Raw genomic sequence first — 14,818 nt, forward strand, 5'->3', positions numbered from 1 at the left:
TTTAGGACATTCAGAATTTAATAGTGAATCCTATTATGTTAGATGGGACTATGCATCATTAATGTAGGTCAAAATTATTAAAAAAGTAATCAATTTCATATGGTTCTAATACAATATTCTATGTGATAGCACATCTTTGATATGAGCTAAATGTACAGAATCGTATAGGTCATCTAGTCTAAGCTATACATCTGAAACAGAGGTAAGAGTCCTTATACTTAATTCTACAGACTTGCTTTCAGCATTTCAGTGATGTAAGCTTACTTGCTTATGAGATTAGTGATCTCTTGTAGGCCTGATTAATTATAAACATTGTAACTTTCATCCATTAATCCTATGTATGATATTGGGAGTTAACAGCTGGATTCCTCTTTAATTTTCTTAAATTACAAAATCATGTTTCTTTAACATCCTTTTTTGATGGGACCCTCTGATCAATCTTCTCTGGAATCAATGTAGCTGATCAGTTTTAGAACAGGAGGTAATTGCCCTATATTATCAGTGTTGTGCACTGAGCTTGTATGTCATGGTATTTTCTTTGCATCTGAGGGTATTCTAAAGCAACCTCATGCTTTCCAGTTGATGCCTCATGAATAAATCAAGGATTTTTGTTTTCCAATTTCTAACTGAAGATAATATAAAAAAATAATCTAGGTAGGAAGACAAAAGTGGTTAGTTAAGTAAGTTTGGTATTACTTCTATCGCTTTTAAGTAAGCAGAATGGGCAAAAGACATGAACAGAAATCTCACAGAGGAAGACAGTGACATGGCCAACAAGCACATGAGAAAATGCTCTGCATCACTTGCCATCAGGGAAATACAAATCAAAACCACAATGAGATACCACCTCACACCAGTGAGAATGGGGAAAATTAACAAGGCAGGAAACAACAAATGTTGGAGAGGATGCGGAGAAAGAGGAACCGTCTTGCACTGTTGGTAGGAATGTGAACTGGTGCAGCCACTCTGCAAAACTGTGTGGAGGTTCCCCAAAGAGTTAAAAATAGATCTGCCCTCCGACCCAGCAATTGCACTGCTGGGGATTTACCCCAAAGATATAGATGCAGTGAAATGCCGGGACACCTGCACCCCAATGTTTATAGCAGCAGTGTCCACAATAGCCAAACTGTGGAAGGAGCCTCGGTGTCCATAGAAAGATGAATGGAAAAAGAAGATGTGGTTTATGTATACAATGGAATATTACTCAGCCATTAGAAACGACAAATACCCACCATTTGCTTCGACGTGGATGGACCTGGAGGGTATTATGCTGAGTGAAATAAGTCAATCGCAGAAGGACAAACATTATATGGTCTCATTCATTTGGAGAATATAAAAAATAGTGAAAGGGAATAAAGGGGAAAGGAGAAAAAGTGAGTGAGAAATATCAGAAAGGGAGACAGAACATGAGAGACTCCTAACTCTGCAAAACGAACAAGGGGTGGTAGAAAGGGAGGTGGGCGGGGGGTGGGGGGTGACTGGGTGACGGACACTGAGGGGGGCACTTGATGGGATGAGCACTGAGTGTTATTCTATATGTTGGCAAATTGAACACCAATAAAAAATAAATAAGTTAATTAATTAATTAATTAAAAGAAACTAAAGTAAACAGAACACTAGGGGCAGGCCACACCAAGAGGATATCTGTCAAGAGTTTGACAATAATTTGGGGTGAAAAATATAAAATAATTTGTGGGTTACAAGACTTTGTCCCACAAGATGATTTCATTCAATGACTATATTAAATAACTATATAAAGGAAATAAGATATAACTGTCATATTTCTTGATCACATCCTCATTTGTAGATTAAAACATACTTAAATAATTAGGGCAAAAACTTGTTTAAGTGGCTTTTTTTTGTTTTTTGTTTGTTTTTGGTTTATTTATTTGGGTGCTAGTGACAGATTCTAAATAAACTCTTTTCCAAAAAGGAAAAAAAAAAAAGAATGAATAAAACTGAATGAGTAAAAATACAGAGATATTCATTCATAACCTCAAAATAGGATAGCAAGAGAAAAATAACTAGACAAAAGTATTAAAAATATTTTCAAGTCAAAAGATAACAAAGAGTCATCTTTAAACTATATCTGCAATATATGTAAGATAAGAATATAAAGTCCACATGATTCTGGAACATGTTAAAAATACAACGATATTAAAGCACTAAGAAATCATTCTTCCTTTACAGAAGTACTTGGCTTTAGTTTCCTAGCTAAAACTCTAATTAGAGTATTAGTTTTAATTTGAGTCTCTGTTTTAATAAAGATTATGAAGAAATTAAAGTATATGCCAAAGAATTTTTTTAAATACTGAAAGAGAGAAATCGAGTTGTATTTAAAGGCTAAAGTTTTTGCCTACTCAAAAAATGTAATAAAAAGAATGAATTAGTTGTTTTTGAATAGAACACTGTTTTGTCTGAAGAACAAATAAAAGGAAAATTTGCTTAAATGAAATAGAGAAAGATTCAGTCATACATGAAGATGAACTTGTTAATTATCTAATTAATGAAGAGTAGAATGGGCTCATCATGTAAGGTTTAGAATAGTTTTTTCATCAATTACATTTACAAATCTAGAACTTCAAGGGAACATATGACCACCCTCTCTCTCTCCTTTTTTTATATCAGGAAATATAAACATAGAAATTAAATTTCTCAATTCACTTCAGCAAATCAGCAAGGACTGGAACTCACAGTTTCTAACTTCTAGGCTAGCTCCATGGCTTTGAATAAGGTACTTAATTAAAACTTTTGTGTATAAGTTTGTTTTGTTTTGTTTTTCATTTGTACATTGGAAATAATAATGTATAACTCAAAAGAAGAATTATGGACATCAAATAAATATTTGGAAAGCACTTTGCATAATGATCATATATAATAACTGCTCAAAAAGTAGGAGGTTGTTTTTGTTGATCACCTTGTACTTTTTCTTCTAAAAACAAAGCATCCAACAATAACAAATGATAATCTCGAACAATCTTATGAGCCATCTTTTATGTAAAAGTCCAGGTCAGGACACTTTAAAATGTCAAAAGTATATAATTTTCCCACAAGGGAAAATGTGCTGTTTTAAATTATGCAAATGAGAAAACTGCTATTAAAATATTAGTATATTTGACATTAACTACCTGAAGATCATTTTCTCATTTTCATTTATTATTTTTTTCAAATCCAAAGACAAGTTTCTATCTTTGAAACCACACTCAAGGTAGGTTTTTTTTAAGTCAGGTTTTATTATCATCTCTACATTACAGATTAATAAACCCAAATCTCGAAGAGGTAAAATATCTTACTACTGTTCTCTCTGATGTGTTCCAGTTTACTCTTGGTGTATGAGGCCCCAAGATGATGATCAGAAAGGGTATGGAAAAACACACTGTTTTGCTGGATTCTAAATTAGCACCCTCTTTTAGGAGTACAATTTGGCCCTACCTAGCCAATTTAAAGGCACACACACTTTGAACAATTTTCCTTTTAAGGATTCATCTAATAAATGTACTCAAAATACATATATAACAGATGTACTCATATACACATAAAGATAGCTGTACAAAAAATATGTTGCCACATTATAGTCTTTATAACCAGCAACTAAAAGTGTATAGTGGAATACCATGTAATTATTAAGAAGAATGGATGGGAGAATATGGGCTGACATGGGACAATATAAATGATTCATTCATTAGTATATTTGGCAAATACTTGAGCTCATACTAAGTTCCTGGCACTAGTTATGCAGCCACGAACAAGACAACATTCCTGCCTTTATAAATTTTACAATGTAGTGAGAAAAGCAGATGTTAAACAGAAAAACAAGCAAATATATAACATATGTCATGTAATGCAATGTAGGGATAAGTGTCATAAAGAAAAAATTTAAAATACATACAAAAAATATATATATTGCTCAGAAAAACAAATAAATAAGCAAAATGCTCTATTATAGTCCTATTTGTGTTAAAAGTACAGGGAATATACATATGTAATTACATATATGCATATATATCTGAGACTTTTTGGGGGAGATGCATAAGACACTGTTGATAGTGGATACTTCTAGAGATAGACTAAGGTACTAAATTATGACAGAAAAATATTAAAATATTAATGTTATTAACTTATAACTTTCTGTGGTATATATAAATTGTGTGCATATGACTTTTTATCATGTGGATATATTATTTTCCCAATAATAAGACAAGATAGATGAGAGCAGGTCAGAAGCCTTGAATACAAGCTATGATCAATAGAATGGTCTTCATGGGTTTGAATATTTATCCGGTTGCAAGTTCAAATGCCACCAGCAATCTTCCAATAATATAAACATGTTAATCAAGCTGGAAAAAAATGTATAGGGAATTATAGGCCACTTGATGACCTGAAGAATGCATGATCTAACCACAGACATTAAAATTTTTTTTCAGACAAATTTAAAAATGTAGAAAGAGATACAAATATTCAATTCTCTGACCTCATCTTACTAGAACTGTCAGTAGTACTTGGCACCCTTGCCCACTAAGGTCCACCCATCAGGTTTTTTAAGATGATCTGGCTGACATGTAAATTACATGGAATTTTTCACTGTTAAAAGAAAAATACTATTTGACAGTCTTTTACTGTAAGCACAATAAAATGCCAGGTTGTTATATTGGTTTACAAAATCCTCTGTGATATGGCCATGCCCACCTCTCTCTTCTCATTTTTTCCACTCTGCCCTTTACTGGTTATCATACAACAAATAGGAGTTTTGCTCTTTTTCTCTCTTGAACCTGCATATTAGCATCCTCTCTGATATAAACTATTTGCAACTCAGTTGAATTGATACAAAAAGTCATTCGATTTAGAACAACTAATATCCCTAAAATATAACTACTTTGAAGTTTTTCTTGACTTAGTTTGGAACTACAAATTGAAAGCATAAAGGCTCATGCCCATTTATATTCCCATGTGTCATCAAGTACCACTGAAATAATCATTTTTTAAAATGAAGGACAAAAACACATTTTCCTGTGCCAAGCAATTTTTTCTGTGTTTCTTTGCACATTTACCTGAAACTTCTTTAGATATATGCACATTTATCATTCTATCTGAATGACATTTAATATATTAAGGAAAAAAGCTTTAAAAATCACATTTAAGATCCAAATCAAATTGTAGCAATTCATTAATTTTATGAATCTAACAAGGTTATACCTCTTTGTAAAGTAGCTGATTTTATACTATAAATTATTTGTATGTTAAAAGGATGTGGATTTTTTTGCTTCATTTACTTCTGGAAACTTATTTTAAGAGAAATATGGCTATGATATTCCAGGTTCCCTAAGCATTTATAGAGTGAATGTAAATCCATGTCAGAAAGAGGGAAAAAAAAGATATAATTGCAATTCACTAAAGTAAAATCAAACTTCAAATTTCTATATAACTCATTAATACATGCTGAAAGTAGAGTATTGGTTGTTGGAATAAAAAGATGTAGTATTTCTATGACAAATAAAAAAATGAATAAGTAATGATATAATCTTTGTTGAGACATCTATTTGTTTCTTTTTCCTGTTTCATTACAATTATAAATGTTATTATTAAGATATTGGGTAAGGGAAATTCCAAGGAATTTGCATGTGATAATCCTCAGAATAAGCTTATGATACAGGTACTATTGTCTTTATTTCACAAATAAGGAAGGTCTCAGGAAATTGTGTCTATCATTTGTCAAAAACAGCATACCAACAAATGACAGAAATTGAACTCATTCTCAGATTGTCAAAATCTAAAACCCATGCTACTATGGGAACAGAGTGAGCAAGGGTAGGTAGTAAGAGAAAGTGAGCGAAATGCTCTTTTTAGACTTGAAACCTAGGAGATTAAAATATGGAGTTGTCACTAGTAGAAATAAGATAATTTTGAAAAAGAGAGGTTTGGATTTGAGTTTGGAGGAACATTAATTCCATTATCAACACGCTGATTGTAGTGAGCTTCTAAACCGAAGATATAGTTAATACAGTTGATATAGTTTAAGAATGTTCAAGTAGCTGGAAATGTAAAAGTAGTGATTTAGAATATCATTCTGGGGGGGGGAGAGGTGTGGTTTATTTTAAGAACTGACATCTTCCAAATATCTTCCAAATAGCATAGCTCTTCTCTTTGGTTTATTTGTATGGACATACCTAGGTTTACCACAAAATTGCTTGTCACTGAAGGTGTTACATTCAGATTTCTGGTTTCTGGGAGATAGATATTTAAAGTTGAACATTAATTTAATATGAATGCTGAGGGGAAAAAGTAACAGCCTGACATAGGGCTTTCAATGGTACTGTGAGAAAGACAAGATACACTTACCTAAAGACATGTAGGATGTGACTTGATTGGCAGCTAAAATGAATCCTTGATGTACCAAGGTGTTCTGTAAGAGGATTTAATGTGTGAGGTGCCTAAAAATATACATTTTCTCAATTTGTTCTTTCTTTTCATTTAAATATATTATTTATAAATATTGTCCAGACTAGATGTTTTAAACAAAAGAGCATGAATGGACCTGAAGAGTCCTTATCACCATGACATAATACAAGAAATGCTGTTTCTGCATGACATTTTTTGGGCATGGTCAGATTCTTAAATGGGTCCATGACCTAAACAGTGAAGAATCAGAGGCACAGAGAAAAGTTTACTTTGGTGAGATATTTTATACCCCTAACCCAGTAGTCTCAACCAGAGGGGATTATATCCTCCAGGGGATATTCGGCAAGTGTCTGTAGACACTCTTCAATTGTTATGACATCAGGAAGGGAAGGGGAGTTCCACTGGCGTTTAGTGAGTGGAGGCCAGGGAGGCTGACTAAACATCCCACATTGTACAGGATAGTCTCCAACAAAAGAATTATCCAGTCTCAAATGTCCATAGTTTTGAGCCTGAGAAACCTTGCTTCATCCTATGCCAGGTCCTAGGATAATATATAAGAGATCGACTCCAATATTGTTATGTAACATATGTACCAATTGTAGGAAACAATTATTTTAACTAGATGATTGATAGCTGTATTTCATGCATGAGTTGTATTATAAGCCATAAATGAGAAACCTATCACTTTACTAGAATCTTCTAGCCCCAAACGACCTTCTCCCTTAAAAAAACAAAAACTAAGATATTTGAGAGAATCTTTTTGAATCTGTTTAAAATACATGGAAATTAAACTTCCATGTGCTTAGTTTCATCAGTAAAACTATAGAACCCATTAATAAATAGCTACAGAAACTTAGCTCTATAAATCAGGAAAGTTATCAAGTGTAGCTACTATTGCATGTCTGTGTCTGAATTAACTAAAAATCAAAGATTGGGGGGGGGGGAGCCAGCTTTTCATAAATTATTCATTTCTTTTTCCCATCTTCATATTAGGATGACTTAGATTTTCACCTAATTTTTAAGTTTTATTTCCTTCTATTCTACCCTAGTTAAGAAATATAATTAAAAAATAATTATTTTTCCGTGTTTGTTATGCTCCTGTTCACACAAAAACTTGTCCTACAAGTTTATCATTATACTTTTAATAATTTCATTTTATGTTTAAATACCTCAATTTAATTATGCTTACATTTGTTTGAAAACTTTAAAAATGTTAACATTTCTCTCAAACTGATCTTTTTGTAAGATAAACTCAAATTTTATTTTATTTTATTTATTTATTTTTTTAATTTTTGTTTATTTATGATAGTCACAGAGAGAGAGAGAGAGGCAGAGACACAGGCAGAGGGAGAAGCAGGCTCCATGCACCGGGAGCCCGACGTGGGATTCGATCCCGGGTCTCCAGGATCGTGCCCTGGGCCAAAGGCAGGCGCTAAACCGCTGCGCCACCCAGGGATCCCCTGATCCCCTCATTTTAAAGAGTCCTTATCACCAAGACATAATACAAGAAATGCTGTTTCTGTATGACATTTTTTGGGCATGGTCAGATTCTTAAATGGGTCCATGACCTAAACAGTGAAGAATCAGAGGCACAGAGAAAAGTTTACTTTTATTTATGATAGTCACACAGAGAGAGAGAGAGAGAGAGAGAGATAGAGGCAGAGACACAGGCAGAGGGAGAAGCAGGCTCCATGCACCGGGAGCCCGACGTGGGATTCGATCCCGGGTCTCCAGGATCGCGCCCCGGGCCAAAGGCAGGCGCCAAACCGCTGCGCCACCCAGGGATCCCTAAACTCAAATTTTAAAATAATATTCTACAGATAACTTTCAGGTATTCAAAGATATAAACTACACTGGCAATAGTCACATACATTATTTCTTGTCATGTATCTATGAGGTTTTAAGCCTCCCATGCTAGCCTTGTTTCTCATTATTATGACAACAGAAACATGACTGTACTTGAAATATAAACATGCCTAGTATAATAACACTTCAGCTACACTGAAGACATTTTTATTCAGGAAGGGCCACCTCACAGAGTTGAATTTTGCCTATACAATGGGTTTTAAATTGCTCTTTTTTTCTCTTTTCCTTCCTCAACCACACATTTGTACAGTACACACAGCAGACAGAAGAGTCTGGAGATGTCATTTTCCAGACATTGCTTTCTGTGCTTTCTGTGTGAGCACATACCCTTTTGAAATCTAAATGGCTTCATGATCTTTCATATTAATAGGTCTCAGTTTCCCCTTGTGAAAATTATTGGTTTATATTTGATAAACTCTAAGGATATCTCTTGCTATAAAATTCTGTGTTTACTTAAGAGCAGACTAAGGGATGACATCACAATTTTGTTTTTTATGAAAATTACTATTATTTTTACAAGTTGGATTTACATAATGCATAAACATTTATTTTATTTTATTGTATTTTTTTATTGGAGTTAGATTTGCCAACATATAGTATAACACCCAGTGTGCATAAAAGTTTAATGCAGAGCAACTTTACTTGCCTATAGAAAACAAAATTATATAAACACATTTTATTTTATTCTATTTTATTTTATTGTCTTTTATTTTATTGTTTTTTATTTTATTTTATTATTATTTGTAAAGGAGATAGAAGTTTATTGAATACACCGTAAGGGGGAGGCAGGCAGAACAGCAGAGGAGAGGCTGTCTGCCCATATAAACTAATTCTAAATTACACAGAAGAGAAAAAGTTTTGATTCATCATTGGAATGGGCTACAGAGAAAAACATTTTGGAGTTATCCGAATGGATAAGAGCTTATGCTTTGAAATCAAACAAATCTGTAATGGAATCAGTCCTATGTCGTTAATTAACTAGGTATCCTTGAGAAGTCCTTTACCTTTTTGAGTGCCAATGTCCTTATGTAAAATATGTGTACAACAGTGCCTACTCCTCAAGATCAAATATGTTTACTGTCTGGCATATAATATAATTGTAGTGAATAACTGAATAACACTTATAAATATTATAACCCTCTCTACAATTAAGACCGTAATCAACATTTATGTCCTCATTAATATAGATATTTTAATGTCTACACGGAAGACTTTATAAAGGAAGCTCTGTAGCTTATTTTCAGTGTACTGGGAAGTATTATTCAAATTTGAAATATTACATTTTAAAATTTACATTTGAATTTGCATGTAAATGTAAGTTTGTAATTCAACATAAGTAGGCTAGTATTGCTATCCAAAATTAAAATGTAGGGCACTGGGTGGCACACTACAACGGACACAGCCAAGACTGGCTCTAGCTGTGGAGCCTTGAACAACAGGTTTCAGCTGCATATTTTTCAATAAAAGATGGTTTAGACTGGCTATCTAAACAGGCCTCTTTCTGTTGTAATTCCATCATCCCTAGTCTTCTTATTTACTATGTGAGAAATAATGTCGGTTTACCAAAATTTATATGAAAATGTTTCCTTCACAATAAGAAATACTTTAAGGCACATAAGCATAGACAAGTTATGAGCAAATAGCTCTCAAGATTTGCTTTACTTTTATTTCTAGTTTTCCAAACAAAAGGCCTCCAGATGATTGATAAGTCACTTCCTGTCAAGTGTAACAGCAAATCTTTCTGAGAGACTGTCAGTGGGTCTGATTCTTGAATCTCTCTTTAAATAGACTTCATAGGCCAGCCTACACAAAGAACACAATGGTAGGGAAGACATTTAGAGTCAAGTTGGGAAGCCTTGCATCCTTTAGAAGTAGTAGCATTTTTTTAGTATAAAATTAATAATATCCCAAAAGATTTCCATAACTACACTGAGAACCTCAATCTGGCATTATCAGTTTGTCAGGTCATGAAGGGTCGAGGAGGGCACCACTGCATATGCTATGAAGAGTTTGAAATATTTTCTTTTAAAAAGTGTATACTATATTCTCTTAACCTGACCTAACCCCTGATACTTGGTTAAAAGCTGAATGGCACTCCTTTTCAGGTAAAAATTTCCATTAAAATAAACAGAGGTCATATCTTGCACTAGTCTGATTGACAGGAAAAGGCCTAGTAAGAACTTTATAGAGGTGAAAAAATAGGCAGTGGTTAAGTTATTAAATAAATGCTAAAGCAAATCTACTTATGTCAACTTTAATATTTGTACTGTGCAACATTTTCCACCATTAATATAATTCTCTCCCTGAAAGCCAGAGGTCTGGATATATGTAGTCTTTATGTTTCCTGATAGCTTTTGGAGTTGAGAAAATTACAGTAATGTTCAATAATGTATGACAAAATTAGATACACACATATTCTATATACTTTTCAGTAAGAGTTCTTAGTGCTCACCTAAATGTTTATACTAACTGCAGATAGTATTTTTCACGAACTTTATAAAACTTGAATTGAAACAGACCAAAAGCAGGTAAATTTTACACTAGTTTACCAATTATTCTGTTTTTTACTTATCCTTTACTAAACATAATTAAATATTAGCTATTAATTTGTCAATTTCCACCAAAAAAAACCTGCTGGAATTTTTACTGGGATTTTATTGAATATTAGATAAATTTTAATGCAATTAGTAGATTATCCATTTTGAGCCTTCCAATCCAGAATTATCCTATATTACTTAATTAAATATTCTAATTTCCTTTTCAATGTTCTCTAGTTTTAATGGTTGTGTCTTACACATCTTTTATTGAATTTAATCCTAAATATATAGTGATTTGGGGCACTACTGTAAATACAACATTTTTTAGATTTTATTTTCTTTCAAGTTTTTACTTAAAGTCCAGTTAGTTAACATACAGTATAATATTAATTTCAGGTATAGAATTTAGTGATGCATTACTTACATACAATACTCAATGCTCATCACAAGTGCCCACCCAAAGGACAGAAAAATACTGATTTGAAGAAATACATGCACACTGATGTTTATAGCAATGTTGTTAACAAAATAGCCAACCTATGGAAAGAGCCCAAATGCCCTTTGACTGATGAATGGTTATAGAAGATGCAGTATGTATATACAAAGGAATATTATTGAGCCATCAAAAATAATGAAATCTTGCCATTTGCAGTGATGTGGATGGAACTAGTGTTATATGCTAAGTGAAATAAGTAAAAGAAAGACAATTACCATATGATTTTACTTATGTGTGAAATTTAATAAATATAATCTCTTAAATGTTATTGTTTGTGTACATTAACTTTCTACCCTGTGATCTTACTAAATTCACTTATGTTTTTTCCTAGTAGTCTTTTGTGGATTCTCCATAATCTTAGGGGAAAGCACTCACTCTTTCACTATTAAGTATGATGTGAACTGCAGGATTTCTGTTTTTTGTAGATGCCCTTTATCAAATTGAGGCAGTTCTATTTCTAGTTTGAGAAGTATTTTTATCATGAACAAATATTTGTCTTTGTAATTTTTCTGTATGTCTTAAAGTGATGAAATTATTTTTCTCCCTTGTTCTTGTAGTGTGTTTTTGAATTACATGAATGAGTTATTTTAATATTAAACAAAACTTGCATTCTGGAGATAAACTCTATTTAGCCATGATATATTATCTTTTTGTATGTTGCTGGAACAGATGTGCTAAAATTTTGTTTAGGATTTTGCATCTAAATTCATAAGGGATATTGATCTGTAGTTTTCTCGTAATATTTTTGTTTGGTGTTGGCATCAGTATAATGCTGGCCTCATAAAATGAATATAAAAAGTGTTCCCTCTCCTTCTATTTTCTGAAAGTGTTTGTAATTGCTATCACGTCTTTCTTTAATGTTGGTTTGGATTCAACAGTGAAACCATCAGAGCCCAGAGTTTTCTTTTGGGGAAGACTGTTAACTTTTTTTTTTTTTTAATGTCTAAAGGATCTGTGGTGATATTCATTTTTGTATTTATGATATTGGTGATTTGCACTGGATCTTTTAAAATTCTTTATCATTGTAGCTACAGGTTGTTAATTTCGTTATTCTTTTCCAAGATCCAGATTTTGACCTTATTATCTCCAACTATTTAATCTATTTTACTATCCTTTGGTTGTTGCATATAAGTTTATTATTTGTTTCTAACAGTTTTGGACTTTTTCTTAGTTTTCTGTCTTCTTGAGATGGAATCTTAGATCAAGGAATGTAAGTAAATTCTAGTTAAATTCTTTACTCATTTTCTTACTAAAAATGTATATGTGGCTATCAAATTTCCTCTAAGCATTGTTGTGTGTGTGTATGTGTGTGCAGCTTACCTACATGTGCTCTCATTATTGATTTCTAATTTAATTCTGTTATGGTTAGAGAATATATTCAGTATGATTTCAATCTATTTGATTTTTATGAGGCTTATTTTATGGCTTACCATAGAGTTTACCTTTGTTAATTTATGTTGCACTTGAAAAAAAATGAGTATCCTGTAACAGTCTAATATAGTGTTCTATAAGTATAAGTTAGGTTACAGTGGTTTTTAGAGTATTGCTCCAAATATCCATGATTCAACTAAATTTTGGCTAGTTATTCTGTTTTTATTTTTTATTGACAAAAGGTATTAAAATACTCTTCCATTAATCTAGAAGTATCTTTTTTTCTCCCTAGTGCTCTCAACTTTTATTTTGAGGCTCTGTAATTAAGAATATACATGTTAATAATTTTTATGTCTTCCTGATAAATTGACCATTTTATCTTTATAAAATGTACTTTTTTAATTTCTAGAAAAAGCTGTGTCTCATATTTTATCTAATATAAATATTATAGTTCCAGATATCCTAGATTTACTCTTTGCATGCTATATCTGTTCCTTTTTATTTAATTTAAATCTGTTTCTTCAAATTTAAGGCATCTCTTATATATATTTTTTTATTACAGTTCAATTTGCCAACATATAGCGTAACACCCAGTGCTCATCCTGCCAAGTGCCCCCCTCAGTGCCCATCACCCAGTCACCCCAACCCCCACCCACTTCCCCTTCATTTCCCAGAGGTAGGTGTCTCTCATTTTTTGTCACAAGGCATCTCTTATAGACAGCATATAATTGGGTCTTACTTTTTACCTTATATCATACTATGTGCTTTTATTTGGAGTATTTAATCCAATGGACATAATTCCATTATTGGGCCTGTTGATTGCCTTTTCCTTTGAAATTGGGCCTAAATTTCCTGGCTCTTTGTGTGTCAGATAATTTTGGATGATATCATGGCCATTGTGAATATCAGATTGTGGACATTCTATATTCTGTTATATTGCTCTACAAAGCACTGATGTGTTTTTTCCTTTGAATAGTTAATTTGATTACATCCAAACTGAAAAGTGCCCTGACTAAAGGGTTAAGTGGCTCAGCCTTCAATTTTATTCTTTTAGCCTTAGCGGGAACCTGTTTCCACTTTGCCCTACATGTGCATGTTTCACAGGTTTGGGTTGAGTTTAAACACAAAATTTAAGATTTTCTTTCTCTGTATCTCTCCTTTCCAGGATTCCTTGCTTGCTTTTCTACCAGAAAAACATCATATTTACTGTAAGAGTTTTAGCTGACCCTATGCTGCCACAACTGCTATAAAAAATACGAATTCACTTTGTGCTGTTCACTTGGTCCAAGTTTTGATCCTCCTTAACAAATATGTTTGTAATTGTGAAGTCCCCAGAGCTCCAGGTATTTTGGCTTGTTTGCTTGCTCTTGTCTAAAGTTCATAACTAGTATTTGGACTGGTATTCATAGTAGGCCCTTACTCCTCCCTACTGGAAACAGAAACCCTTAGTAGAAGCTTTAAAATAGATAATCATCTGTTTCTATAGAGGCAGACTGTGTTTACTTGGAATTTACCAAAGGCATGAGCCTCAGTAAAGTGGATTCTTCAGAAAATGTGCATAAAGAGTTCTGTCTTGGGCAAATTAACAGTAAGATGCCTATTTATGATCTAAGTATATCCAAATTATAGCTGAGGCAGTTAGGTGTCTGGAATTTGAGAATGAGGTCCTAAGTTAGAAACACGGTTTTGGGAATTATCAGTGTATAGAATATATGGTATTTAAATTAATGATACTGGATACAATTATGAAGGGGATAATTGTAGATAAAAGTCTAAGGACTGAATCTTGGCATACTTCGGAGTTCAGGAGCCATAAAATGAGGTACCAGTAAAGGTGACTGAGAAGAGAAAAACTGGTGTACAAGGGAGACAGAACATAGAGACTCCTGACTCCTAACTCTGGGAAACAAACTAGGAGTGGTGGAAGGGGAGGAGGGCGGGGGGTGGGGGTGAATGGGTGACGGGCACTGAGGGGGGCACTTGAGGGGATGAGCACTGGGTGTTATTCTGTATGTTGGCAAAGTGAACACCAATAAAAAATAAATTTATTATAAAAAAAGAGCAGTTTTAAAACATGGTTAAAAGAAACTTCATTGGATTCAAGTGAAAAATGGACAATGAAAAGTGGAAGAGCTAGGATATACACAGGCTT

Source organism: Vulpes lagopus, chromosome X (assembly GCF_018345385.1).
Source record: "Vulpes lagopus strain Blue_001 chromosome X, ASM1834538v1, whole genome shotgun sequence".
NCBI classification, from domain to species: Eukaryota; Metazoa; Chordata; class Mammalia; order Carnivora; family Canidae; genus Vulpes; species Vulpes lagopus.